Source organism: Erinaceus europaeus, chromosome 9, assembly GCF_950295315.1.
Source record: "Erinaceus europaeus chromosome 9, mEriEur2.1, whole genome shotgun sequence".
NCBI lineage: Eukaryota > Metazoa > Chordata > Mammalia > Eulipotyphla > Erinaceidae > Erinaceus > Erinaceus europaeus.
Window position 1 is genome coordinate 6,476,232 of NC_080170.1, and position 13,875 is coordinate 6,490,106.

General features: G+C 52.7%; 1 long non-coding RNA gene across 1 annotated transcript; it reads right to left on the reverse strand.

Moving 5' to 3' along the window:
- Positions 1 to 6,759: 6,759 nt before the first annotated feature.
- Positions 6,760 to 13,160, reverse strand: LOC132540131 (uncharacterized). The gene is made up of 2 exons (XR_009551382.1): positions 11,807 to 13,160; positions 6,760 to 6,970 (listed from the first exon to the last, which is right to left on the reverse strand). It is a non-coding gene; the product is annotated as an uncharacterized LOC132540131 (long non-coding RNA).
- Positions 13,161 to 13,875: the final 715 nt, after the last annotated feature.

Sequence of the window (13,875 nt, forward strand, 5' to 3'; positions counted from 1 at the left end):
GTTCCAGAGCTGGCAAAGGCCACAGGGTACACCCTGCTCACTGAAGGGGGGGCTGTCTCTCCCTGCCTCCCACCCACTCTATACACGCCCCTCTTTCTGTGTGAGTGAGGCTTCTGATTTCAAAGGTGACATATCCCAGGCTAAGTCATTTCAGGGAGGAGGGGTGAGGAACAAAGGACAACCTTTTGGAAACCACTGGTTCCTACAGCCAGGAAGGGCTTCAGGCCTGGCTGGATCCAGGCGCTCCATGGTCAGGGCTAACCCTCTCCATCACTCTGGGCTGCAGCCATTCTGTCCGACCACACCACTCTAGGCCCTTCACAGCTCCCCCACCTCGGTCTCTGGAGTCAGGGCAGCCTTTAGACAAAAGCTTCTCCTAGACCAATGCTGACAAGTTGGCCACTGTCCCCCTCTCCCCACCCCTCCTCCATCAGTAAGATGAGGTTGCTACCCTCTGTCTTTCTTCAGAGATCTCACTAGCTAATGGAGAAGACCAGTGCCCAGGACCTGTGTCCTCAGGGCCAGGCATCCCTGGACCCAGATTCCCTATCCCAATTTGGGGACAGTTCTGCACATATTCTTTCTTTAATATTTTATTTATTTTAATGAGAGACAGGAAGAGAGAGAGACCTTGATGGTGGTGCTGGGGATTGAACCAGGGACCTCAGAGCCTCAGACAAGAGAGTCTTGCAGAATCACTATGCTGTCTTCCCCACCCACCCTCCTGTTCCTGGAGCCTGAGTTTGTCTCAAGGAGAGCTGGCAGGTGCTCTCACGGCACTCAGACCCAACAAGCAGCAGGGCCTGCGGAGACCTGGGGACGGGGCTTCCCCCACGCAGCTCTCCCCAAACTGGATAAAAGCCCCAGCTCCTCCATCTCTTCCTTCTCTCTGCCAGCCCCCTCCCATGCAAATCCTCCCACCCCTCCACCCCCAAACTGGCTAGCCAGGCCCCAATGATGTCAGGACATGAGTCCTAGGAGCTGAGGACACGGGTTTCAGGCTTCCCCCCCAGTACCCCCCTGCACCCCCATTCAAACCGGTTCACCTGGCTCCTGCAGAGACAAATGAGTCCTTTCAGGTGTCTGGCACCCAGGCAGGCTTTCAACATTTTATTATTTTTTTTTCTCCAGATTTTTATTACCTTGCATTTCAAACATTTACTGCCCTCCTGGTTTCCGGCAGCAGTGCCAGGCTCAGGGAAGGCAGGGCTGCCAAGCTCTTTGGCTCTTCACAAGGGACTCTTCCTCCCCTTCCTCCCCCTTTCTGCTGGCCACCAGGGTCTGTGGCTGGACTCCCTGCTCTGCCCAGAGGATGCCCTCGGCAGGCCAGGCTGTCTGAGGGTTGCGGGTAGAGGGGGGCCTGCAGGGCAAACCCTGCTGGGTTCTAGAAAGGGTCACAGCCCTGCACCCAGAAGTGGGGGAGGGAGAATAAAACACACTCGAGGACACGACCAGGCCACTGTGGGGTGGGCATCATGGAGCCCCTCTGTGCGTGAGGGCGCCCAGGCATGTGACTGCCCCTCTCCGGGACTCCTGCTGGCTGTGTGACCTTGGAGGACAGCCTTCCCCTTTCTGGGCCTCAGTTTCCACATCTGCAGATAGTGGAGCCAGCCACCCTAGCCTCATGGTGGCTCTGGAGCTTGAATGAGACCACCCAGGCATGGCCCCCTTCTCACACAGGGGACACTGTGGATATGCTTGGAATAAATGAAGGACAGTGATTGGGGACAGGGACAGGGAGGTGCTTGTGTGGGGCCGAGGTTCCAAATAGACTCCCTCTCTGCTGTCCCCTTCTTGGAGGAATGTCTCTCCTCCCCAGCTCTGGGCAAAAAGGGGGGGGGGGCTCAATGTCAACCATGTGCAGAAGCGTTAAGTTTAGACCTTGGGGTAGGGTAGACAGCATAATTGTTCTGCAAAAAGACTCTCCTGCCTGAGGCTCCAAAGTCTCAAGTTCTATCCCCAGCACCACAAACAGCCAGAGCTAAGCTGGGCTCTGGCAAAGAAAATAAGTTTATGCTTGGTACTGGAACATGAATAGACACACTGACCAGGGGAATAGAATTGAGAGCCCAGAAGTAAGCCCCCACACCTATGGACATCTAAAGGTGCCCAGACTATTAAATGGGGAAAGGGAAGTCTCTTCAACAAATGGTGTTGGAAAAAAAAATGGGTTGAAACATGCAGAAGAATGAAACTGAACCACTATATTTCACCAAACACAAAAGTAAATTCCAAGAGGATCAAGGACTTGGATTTAGACTAGAAACTATCAAATAATTAGAGGAAAATATTGGCAGATGTCTTTTCCATCTAAATTTTAAAGGCATCTTCAATGATATGAATCCAATTACAAAGAATACTAAAACAAAAATAAACCAATGGGACTACATCAAATTAAAAAGCTTCTGCACAGCAAAAGAAACCACTACCCAAATAAACAGAACTCCCACAGAGTGAGAGAATTTCCTTGCATGTCACACTTAGACAAGAGGCTAATAACCAAAATATATAACGGGCTCACCAAACTCAGCAACAAGAAACCAAATGACGTCATCCAAAAATGGGGAGAGGATGTGAGCAGAATATCCTTCATAGAAGAGATCCAAAAGGCCAATAAACAGATGAAAAAATGTTCCAAGTTACTATCAGAAAAATGCACATTAAGGCAACAACGAGATATCACTTCACTCCTGTGAGAATGTCACACATCAGAAAAGGTAACAGCAACAAATGCTGGAGAGGGTGTGGGGTCAAAGGAACCCTCCTGCACTGCTGGTGGGAATGTCAATGGGTCCAGCCCCTGTGGAGAACAGTCTGGAGAACTCTCAGAAGGCTAGAAATGGACCCACCCTATGATCCTGCAATTCCTCTCCTGGGGATGTATCCTAAGGAACCCAACACATCCATCCAAAAAGATCTGTGTACACATATGTTCTTGGCAGCACAATTTGTAATAGCCAAAACCTGGGAGCAACCAGATGTCCAACAACAGATGAGTGGCTGAGCAAGCTGTGGTCTATATACACAATGGAATACTACTCAGCTATTAAAAACGATGATTTTTACCACTTTTTTAACCCCATCTTGGATGGATCTTGAAGAAATCATGTTCAGTGAGGTAAGAAACAAAAGAATGAATATGGGATGATCTCACTCATAGAAGTTGAAAAATAAGGTCAGAAGGGAGAACACTAAGCAGAACTTGGACTGGAGTTGGTGTACTGCACCAAAGTAAAAGACTCTGGGGTGTGGGGGGCGGGTTCAGGTCCTGGAACATGGTGGCAGAGGAGGACTAGTGGGGGCTGAATTGTTAAGTGGAAAACTGAGAAATGTTATGCATGTACAAACTATTGTATTTACTGTCGACTGTAAACCATTAATCCCCCAATAAAGAAATAAAAAAGAACAAAAATAAAAAATGAAAAGTTTAGCAAGTCAGGCAGTAGCGCAGTGAGTTAAGTGCACGTGGTGCAAAGCGCAAGGACCGGTGTAAGGATCCAGGTTCAAGCCCCCGGCTCCCCACCTACAGGGGAGTCACTTCACAAGCGGTGAAGCAGGTCTGCAGGTGTCTGTCTTTCTCTCCCCCTCTCTGTGTTCCCCTCCTCTCTCCATTTCTCTCTGTCCTATCCAACAACAATGACATCAATAATTACAACAACAAAAAAAAAGAAAAGTCTAAACCTTGAACTAACCATCGACCCCCACCCAACCAAGTGCGAGCCACTGGACAAATCCTTTTCCTCTTTCAGAGCCTCAGTCCTCAAAGTTTAGAAGGAGATACAAATTCCTCACTGTGGAAATTTATATATATATATATATTTATTGGATAGCAACAGAAATTGAGAGGGGAGGGGAAGTAGAGGAGAGAGAGACACCTGTAACTCTGCTTCACTGCTCATGAAGCTTCCCCTCTGCAAGCAGGGGCTGGGGGCTTGAACCCAGGTCCTTGAACCTAATGATGTGTGTCCTTCACCAGGCGTGCACCTGCCCAGCCCCCTTGTGGAAACTGATAAGATTCAATGAGTGTGTTTTCAGCTGACCTGGGGGTGTCAGCAGCACAGGGGCCCGTGGCTGTGGGAGCCTGCTTGTCCTGTAGCTGGCCCCTTGTCCCTCAGTCAGAGTGGGGACACCAGCTGACCCTGAGCTGTTTGCTGAATTCAGGTCAGATGGGGGCGTGGAAGCAACACTTCCCCTCCTAGTTAAAGCTGTGTGTGTTTATTTAACAGCAGGTACGTGTATGTAAGAGAAACAGCCAGAGCATCACAGTGGCTTATGTGCTGCTGGGGATTGAACTTGGGACCCAGCATGTACAAGTCCTGCTTTCTCAGCCAAGGGACCCATCTTCCCAGCTGCCCATGGTGGACCTGTGGGCCTTGACCCTAAAGATTGTCGTCTTTCCACTGGCCCTGCAGGCACCTCTCTGATCAGAGTCCAAACCTCCTGCTACCTCTCAGTCACCCAGCCACCTCAGTTCACCCTTCCACCTACTCACCTTCCCACCCAATGGGTCAGACTCCCCCAGCAGGCTCTTCCCAGCCCCCCGTCCTCATCCATCCTCCAAGCCTGGCCCCTTGCCCGACTCCTGGAGGAGCAGCCAGGATGGCCAAGCCTGGTTGAATGGAGAGTTCAAGGGAGAAGCAGACATGGCCCCCACCAGGGCTCCCTGGGGGTGAGCACAGGGTCCTTGTCTCTGTGTCCATCCATGCTCAGCTCTGCACAGGGAGGTCTCCTTCCCTGGCCCCCGCTGTCCACAGGGCTGGAGAAATAGCCTGCGCTCAGAAAACACTTCTGGGTGGAAGGACAGGTCCATGGACAGATGGGTGGACAGGTCACAGACAGACTAGAGGACAGGTCACGAACAGATGCATGGACATGAGCACAGACAGTTGCCTGGACAGATAGGAGCAAAGAGGCATGGGCAGGTGGGTGAGCACATGCACAGGTAGATGGGTGGACAGACGGATGGACAAGTACATGAGAAGATGAGTGTACAGGCAGGTGGACAGGTCACGGAAAAGTCATATAAAAATGGGTGAGTGAGTGCTTAGACAGATGGACAGACAGGTGCCTGGACAGATGAATAAACAAGTCATGGCCTAATGGGAGGAGAGGTCACAGGCAGGTGCCTGGATAGGAGGGTGGCACCTGCAGGAACAGGCAGGTCTCTGTGGGCAGGGGAGAGCCAGAGCCCCCTGTGGCCCCCAGGCTCCCTGTGCCCTGCAGACAAGAGGATGCCGTGCTCCCCAGAAAGGGAGGGCAGGGAGAGGGGCGCTGAGGGGTGTTGGCTCTCAGGAGCCAGAACATTCTTGCAGGGACTAGTTAGGGGAGGGGGCAGTCCCCAAAGCTCTGGCCCTCAAGGGGGCGGGGTGCCCTGAAGTCTCTATTTGGGGGATAGCGCACAGGGAGCTTAATTCTGTTTGCTTGGCAGGCACAGCCATGCTGCGGTCAATGGGCTCCCTCGCCGAGGGGGGAACAGGTTTGTTCTGGAAGGGGCTGGGGGTGGGTGTGGATGCTCGTGGATGCAGGGCACAGGGCAGCCGTCCTGCCTCCCCACAGGCCCCTCTTCTGGGGAGGGGCCCAGCCGGCCAGAACCAGGGAGGGGACGGGGACAGCAGCTCCTGCTTAGAGCCCACAGGACTTGTTCCTTGGGTTTTCCGGGTGGGCGATTCCGAGATCGGGTCTGATTGTCTGGGTACCTTCTGCCTGAGGCAAAAACGGGGTGCTCAGAGGTGCTTGTGGGTCAGAGCGGTCTGGACTGGGGACCAGTGAGGGTAGTAGGCAGAGCCTTTGTTCCCCTGCTCCACCCCCCCACCCCCCACAAAACACAGACACACACATGCCCATGCACACACCACACACATGCCCACGCACACACCACACACACACACCACACACACACACACACCACACACCACACACACACTCACACACACACACACACACCACACACATACACACTCACACACCACACACCACACACACACTCACACACTCACACACACACTCACACACACTCACACACACACACACACACTCACACACACTCACACACACACACACTCACACACACATACACACACATACACACACACACACCACACACATACCACCCACACACACACATGCCCACGCACACACCACACACACACACCACACACACCACACACCACACACACACACACACACACACACACACACACCTTGCAGCCAACAGGAGCAGGTAGGGACAGACACTCAGCCAGGGGTCAGCCCAGGCCAGACCAGGTGAGGCAGAGAAGGGGGACAGGGGGGCTGTCTGCTGGGCCCCAGGCCAGGAAGGTGCTGGCAGCATGGTGACTCAGACTCTAGACTCCTAGAAGCCAAAGGCCCAGACTGGTGAGGTCAGTTCACACAGTGGGAATCTCCAGGGAGTAAGTAGCTCTTACATTTTTGGCCTCAGCTCTGGTCTCCCAACATCTGTGTGACCTCAGCTCTCTGAGCCTTCATAGCCTCCTCTAATGGGTGCTAAGGGTTATCCTTCCCCCTCTCAGGAAGAGCCCACCAGATGCCAGAGGTGTCAGCATGGTCTCTCCCTAAGCCTCCATGCACGTGGGTACATGATCTTGCTTCTTTGGCTGGTCACTGATGCCTGTGATGCTGTGATGGTGGGCATGTGTAGCCATGAGGAAGGACATTAGGTCAAAACTCACCAGCTTGCCAAAGAGGGGAGTTTTTTTCTGGGGTTTTCTCAGCTCTAGAATTCTAGTGACACAGCTCAAGTCACTTTTTTGATTCTCTTAGTATTTAAAGCGTACAGCTAGCTCCAGAGTCTCCTGGTGCCTCTCTCTGGCTCAGTGGGACATGCAAACCTTGGGGAGTGGGCCACACCATCTCCCAGTGCCTCAGGCCTCCAGGCAGAAATGGGGTGTCACAGTGATCTCAGATGCCATCAGTAAGTTCCTTCTCCCTATCAAGGGGCTGACGGAGTGGCCTGGGAGGAGACAGACACACAGAGTTAAAAACTAGGTCCCTGGGCAGACGATCTCACCAATAGAAGAACCTGGAACCCCACCTCTCCAGAGCCCTGACCCACTAGGGAAAGATAGAAACAGACTGGGGGGTGGATCCACCTGCCAATGTTCATGTCCAGCAGAGAAGCAATTACTGAAGTCGGAACTCCCACCTTCTTTCTGCTCCTCATAAAGATCATGGGCTCATGCTCACAGAGGGATAAAGAATAGGGAAGCCTCCAATGGAGGGGATGGGGTGCAGAACTCTGGTGGTGGGAGCTGTGTGGGATTGTACCCCTCTTATCCCATGCCCTGACCCCTGACCTCTGGCCCCTGGCCCCTAACCCCTGGCCCCTGGTCCTCAGATGCTCTGCACACACAGAGTCCTTGACCATCCCAAGGTGGGATGAGGGCTGGGGCAGAGGTGACGTCTCCAGTGTCCTCTGCTGTGACCTCACACTCTCCGTGGTGGTTTCTTCAGCCCACGGAGCCGGCCTCCTGCTCTGAGTGAAGATGAGTTGTGTCAGGAGAGCATTTGAGACGTCCACAGAAGAGGTTTTGGCCGCCAGTGTCAGGAGCCCCGAGGGCAGCAAGCTGACCGTGGTTCACACATCTGCTGTGTGGTGCAGTACCGGCTCCCGGCTCAGTGACGGGCTCTGGCCCGGGCTTTGTGCAGACAAGCCACAGGGCAGGGCCCCAAGGAGCAGCTCTGCCCCAGGGCTGGTCAGCTCAGCAAGAGGGTGGCAGGCACAGCTATTCCTTCTTCCTTCCCTCCTTCCCACCTTCATTCATTCATTCATTCATTCATTCATTCATTCATTCATTCATTCATCCATTCATTGAGTCAGTCATCTGCTGTGTACCAGGCATCAGACTTTGCACAGCTTACTAGGTCTGTCCTGTCCCAGCAGACTGCGGACAATAGGTGACAATCATGGGAAGAAAGGAATGGAACTCACGCACAGATGTGTGTGGGGGGCCGGGCAGTGGCACACCCAGTTAAGTGGCACATATTACCAAGAGCACGGACCTGGCTTCAAGGTCCCACTCCCCACCTGCAGGGGGTCCGATTCGAGAGCGGCTAAGCAGGTCTGCGGGTGTTTGTCTTTCCTCCTCTCTACCTCTCCTTCCTTTTGCAATTTCTCTCTCCAATCTAATGAAAAAACTTATTTAAAAAAAAAAAGAATGTCTGTCTGTCTCTGTCTCTGTCCGTGTATCTGTGTGCCTGTCCCTGTGTGTGTATTTCTGTCTGTGCCTCTGTGTCTGTGTGTCCGCTGCATCACACTGCCCGTTGGCCAGAGTCCCCAGAGCTGTGTTGCTTTCTAGGGAACCGGTGAGGGTTGCTGAGTGAGCCTGTTTCCTGCCTCTGTGGGCAGCCCCCCCACCCCCATCCTGTCGTCTGGGCTTCCCCGGGTCAGGGTCAGAGGCTGCAGGTGGAGGTGGAGAAGATTCCTGGGGACTAGGCGACCAGTGCCACTGCCCCTAACCCTGACCACAGCCCCCGCCACTACCCCAGGCACCCAGCCTCCCGCAGGCCGTGAGGGGAGCCCGCAGGCTCTGCTGGTCTTGGCAGAGGTGTGGCCCATCGTCCCACCCCCCGCCCTGCTGTTTACCTGCAAACAGCCCATGCCTGCTGCCACTCAGAGGCCAGGGGGGCGGCCACAACCTGTTCCAGCTGTCTGGGACCTGCCGCCTCCACGCGCCACCAGGGCCCATTTGCCTGGGGATTAATGGGGCCCCTGCACCCCCCAGGCTGAGAGGACACGAGCCAGGGAGGCAGCCAGTGGAGGGAGGCGGAGGGGAGGGCCGAGGGGTGGGGGTGCTTGCTCCCCACTGCAGGCTCTGCCTGACTCAGCTCCCTGTGAGCCTGTGACCTTGAGCCTCTGGAGCCAGTACCTCAGTTTCCCTTTTAGTGTCTGTTCTTCCAGGACTCTGGAGCAGCCACGCTGGAGACTCAGAGGCTCTGGAGAGGCGTCCATTCCAGCTGAGGGAAACTGAGCCAGGTGTCAGATTCAGTGTCAAAGAAGCAAAGCTTGGGGCCAGGCAGTTATGCCCTTGGTTGAGTGCACCTGTTACCATGTACACGAATCTGGGTTCAAGAGCCAGGCAGTGGTGCAGCGGGTTAAACACAGGTGGTGCAAAGCACAGGGGCCAGCGTAAGGATCCCGGTTCGAGCCCCCGGCTCCCCACCTGCAGGGGAGTCGCTTCACAAGCGGTGAAGCAGGTCTGCAGGTGTCTGTCTTTCTCTCCCCCTCTCTGCCTTCCCCTCCTCTCTCCATTTCTCTCTGTCCTATCCAACAATGACGACATTAATAACTGCAACAATAAAACAACAAGGGCAACAAGAGGGAATAAATAAATTAAAGAAATAAAGAAATAAAGAAGCTGGGTTCAAGTCTCCACCTGCAGGAGAAAAACTTCACAAGAGATTAAGCAGGTCTGCAGGCGTGTCTCTGATTCTCACCCTCTCTGTCTCCCGACTCCCTCATTTTCTCTTTGTCTCTATCCAATAAAAAAGTTTAAAAATATATATTTAGTTACTCCAAGATTTAAAAAATTGCTTTCCAATGCTCAGAGAGTACAGCCTGACCCTAGGGTGGGGTGGGGGTGCTGGAAGCCTGTCTGTCATTCTGTCTCTGTCCTCATCACTCAGCAATAGGCAAATATTTCTTCATTTAAAAAGCAATCCATGACAGACAGAGAAGATATGGAGTTTGAGTCCCTGGAGTTCACAGGCTACCTCTTCTCTTTGTCTCAGTCCTCACCCCTCGTTCACTGAGTGGTCATAAGGATGGTTCCTCTGAGTGGGACCCTGGATGCCTCTGAACACTGGGGAAGGGCTTTCAGGCCAGAGCTGGACGCTGCCCACATCAGCCGTGAAGGACCTCTCCCATTGGTATCATTTGAAAGAGAATTTTCCAGAATCAGCCATGAGCCCCATCCTCCCAGCACTGGGGTCTGGTGTCTTTGCATCCAGCCAGCCTTTTGGGGTGCAGCCTTAGAGGATGGCCCAGGCTCCACACTTCCACCCTCATCTAGCCAGCCTTTTGGGGTATAGCCTTAGAGGACGGCCCAAGCCTCCACACCTCCACCCTCATCCAGCCAGCCTTTTGGGGTGTAGCCTTAGAGGACGGCCCAAGCCTCAGCACCTCCATCCTTGTTCATATAATGAAGTTGATTACCAGCTTGTGGGTTGTGTCTGTATTCACATATGTATGTAGACACCTAGCAAGCTCCTGACATACAGAAGTATGTGACAGAGGACACTGTTCTCTCTCTCTCTCTCTACACACACACACACACCCTTCCCGGTTGATGAAGTCCCTATGAGTCCCAGATCATCGATCAAGGCTAAACTTGGCCTTATCAACCCCTAGGAGAGGGATTTGCATATGGATTTAAAAAATCTGGAACATGTAAACACTTCCCACTTCAAAGGGGCAAGAAGACGGGGAGATTCCCCCCTCATTCCTCATTGTTTTGCCAAGGACTCGCCAGGGTTCCAATGTGCTGATGCCCTCTGTGATTATATATATGGAATAGCAGGCGTGTTCAGGCAAAAAGCAAATATTAGTGCTGGGAGGTATGCACCTGTTTGAGGGCATGTGTTACCATGTGTAAGGTCCTGGGTTCAAGTCCCCAGTCCCCTCCTGCTGGGAGAAAACTTCAGGAGTTATGAAACAGTACTACAGCCCCCTCTCTCTCTTTCTTTCTCTCCCCCCATTTCTCTCTGTCCTATCAAGTCATAAATACATCATTTTTTATAAGCAGACACTCCAGATCAAAAAGAAATAAAATTCACAGCAAGGGACTGGTGGTGACATATGTGGTTGAGCGCACATGTTACAGTGCACAAGGACCAGGGTTCAAGCCCCCAGTCCCCACCTGTAGGGGGAAAACTTTGTGAGTGGCGAAGCAGGGCTGCAGGTGTCTCTCTGTCTCTCTCCCTCTCTATCACCCCATCCCTCTCAATTTCTGTCTGTGTCTATCCAATAAATACAGATAATAAACATGTTTTAAGTAAAATAAAATTTACAGCTTCTGAAATTTTTCTCCCCACATGGCCAGTGATTAAACTAATTTGTTGGCATAGTGAAAGTGGACATGGGGAATCTTGTTTGACTAGTGAGAGAGCTACAGCGTGGACAGAGGGCTGTTCTGAGCACTGGCCCCGAAGCAAACAGCACAGGGCAGCTGTCCCAGGGAAGGTGGGACATGGGAACAATCATGTCCCCAGAGTCCCCTTGTTTAGGGAATCATTGCAAACTATCAGTGAGGCCATATTTGGAGGGTGCTATCTTTCTGTGACGAATCTTCAGTTGAAAATCTCAGGACGTGGGACAGGGAAGAGCAAGGTGTCAGGGCCCAGGACTTGCACTGGAAGACCCAGGTTCAGTCCCTGATACCCTGACCAGGTGTCACTCTCAAGCATGAGGTCCTGCGTTCAACCCTCAACATCCCATGTGCCAAAATGACGCTCTACTTCTACCAAACACATAAAGGAATCTAAGAAGGAAAGAAAGGAAATGGAGAATGCGAAGGAAAGAAAGAGAGAAAGGAGATAAAGAAGGGGGGGGGAAGAAAAGGACACAAAGAAAGGAAGAATCAGAACGAAAGAGAAGTCAAGCTGAGTCAAGTGAGCCAGCTTGCGGGGCGTCTGAAATGCCTGGGTCTTTCTAGCTTTGCTGCGCAGGTCCCCTGGGGCAGGTCTGGGCCAGGGTGCCCTGGCTGTGAATTGGGCACGGCCTTTGTGGATTCGCAAACCACCCCCAACCCCCCGCTCCCCATGCGCAGTTCTGTGGACAGAGAAAACACACCAGCTTCAGAACCAGGAGGCCTGGAGCTCCAGCTTTGCCTCAGTCCAGTCTGCTGTGTGTCCTCAGGCAGTCACTCTGAGCCTCAGTCCAGGTCACCATGTGCAGGGAGCCAGGACAGAGGGCTGTGGAGGGAAAGACACAGGGAACAGCTTTCTACTAGAAAGCCTTTCTCTGGGGGTGGGGTAGGGTATGGCAGTGGGTCTGTCTGGAGGCCATCTGTCCCCAGCAGGGCAGCCATCGCCCAGGGGGCAGTTGGGCCTTCCCTCCCCTCTGCTTAAGGGACCTGCTCCCCTAAGGACCTGTTGCCAGCACAAGGGAGAGACCATCACAGGAGGCCACGGCCCCTTGACCAAAAGGGTTAAGTGTCTGACCCAGAGACCTTGAGAGATGGGGTGTCTGGGCCTCGGGGGACCCCCAGCCTCTCTGGCCTCCTGCTCTCCGGAGGGTGGGCTATGGTGCCCTGAGTCCCCCAGCTCTGGGGCCCTGCAGCCGCTGTTCATGGGAGTGAGAAAGGCTGACCAGGGAGGAAGGAATGCAAGAGGTGGTCAGGCTTCCTAATCCGGGCCCCTCTGTGGCCCCCCACCAGTCTCACAGCCACGCAGACCAGCCCCAGGCCGGCTCCCCGGAATCGCCTTCTGGCTGCTTTGCTCCTAGCCCGGCAGCCTGGTGCTTTTCCCTGCTTGTGCTGCCCCCTGGAGGCCAGCCCTTGCTCCTGCAGCTCCTGAGCTCTGCGCCCACCTGGGGCTGGTCACTGCCTGGGACAAGCGGCTCTGCAGACAGGTGGGGACAGGGACCAGGGACGGGGGTTGGCAGGGTGCCCTGCTTCCTTCTTTTTGGTGACCCGTGAGGCAGGCTGCATGAGCAGAAGGTGAAACGGAGGCCCAGACCCAGTTAGAAATCCCAGACCTTCTGCCTTACCTCTGCGTTATTGTAATGATGACCTTTTTCTTCTCCCAGTTCCTTTGTCTTCTTTTTAAAATACTTAACTCATCCATTGTAAGAATGGAAGGAAAGAGAGACCAGAGCATGGCTCAGCTTAGGCAGGAGGTGCTTGCAGGATTGAACCTGCAGCCTCTGGGGCATCAGGCATGCACGGTGGTACCCTAAGCGGCTGAGCTCTCTCTCCAGACCCCTGCGATGACTCGTCTGGGAAACTGCTTGGCATCTTGGGTCACAAATAGTGTCACCTCCTTAGGTGGCTGTCACTTCTTTGGTGAAAGGGTCTGTACCCTTCTCTTCTGATGGCCACGCTGAGTGACCTGCTTATCCATTAGCCTCCAACTGACTAGACAGGACAGCCAGAGACTCCTGCTTCTGCAAAGGCCTTCTCTCTCTCCCTATCTATCCATCTATCTATCTACTATCTATCTCTCTATCTATCTATCTATCTATCTATCTCTATCTATCTGTGTGTGTCCTTAGTCCACAAAAAGTAATTTTAATGTGTATAATGTTTACTATAATACTTAATGGCTAAAAAATGACAATTCAGTATGTGTATCTGACAAAAAAAAAAACCTAGGGAGCAAAACAATATTGCTAAACTATATATAAAAGTCTTCATTCTGCATTTCATTTTGCTATACACACAAAAGTCATGGCCTCCCTGGAATCTACCTAAAACAGACTTCCTAGCTTCTTCCAACATGAAGACTCCAAATCTGCTCTAGTCTCACCTTTAGGTTCCTGATTATTAAAAATTTGCTCCGCTTTGCATCTTAATGCTTTTCAGCCACCAAGTTGCAAGTGCTACCATGATGCCAACCTGACTTCCCTGGGCAGACGACCTCAACGATATGTCCTGGAACTCCACCTCTCCAGAACCCAGCTCCATTAGGGAAAGATAGAAATGGGCTGGGGGTGTGCATCCGCTGGCCAATACCCACATCCAGTGGGAAGGCAATTACAGAAGCCAGACCTTCCATCTTTTGCACTCCATAAAGAATTTGGGTCCATACTCCCAGAGAGGTAAAGAATAGGGCAGCTTCCACAGAGGGGGTGGGATATGAAACTCTGGTGGTGGGAACTGTACCCCTGTGATCTTACACTCTGATAGATCATTATTAAAT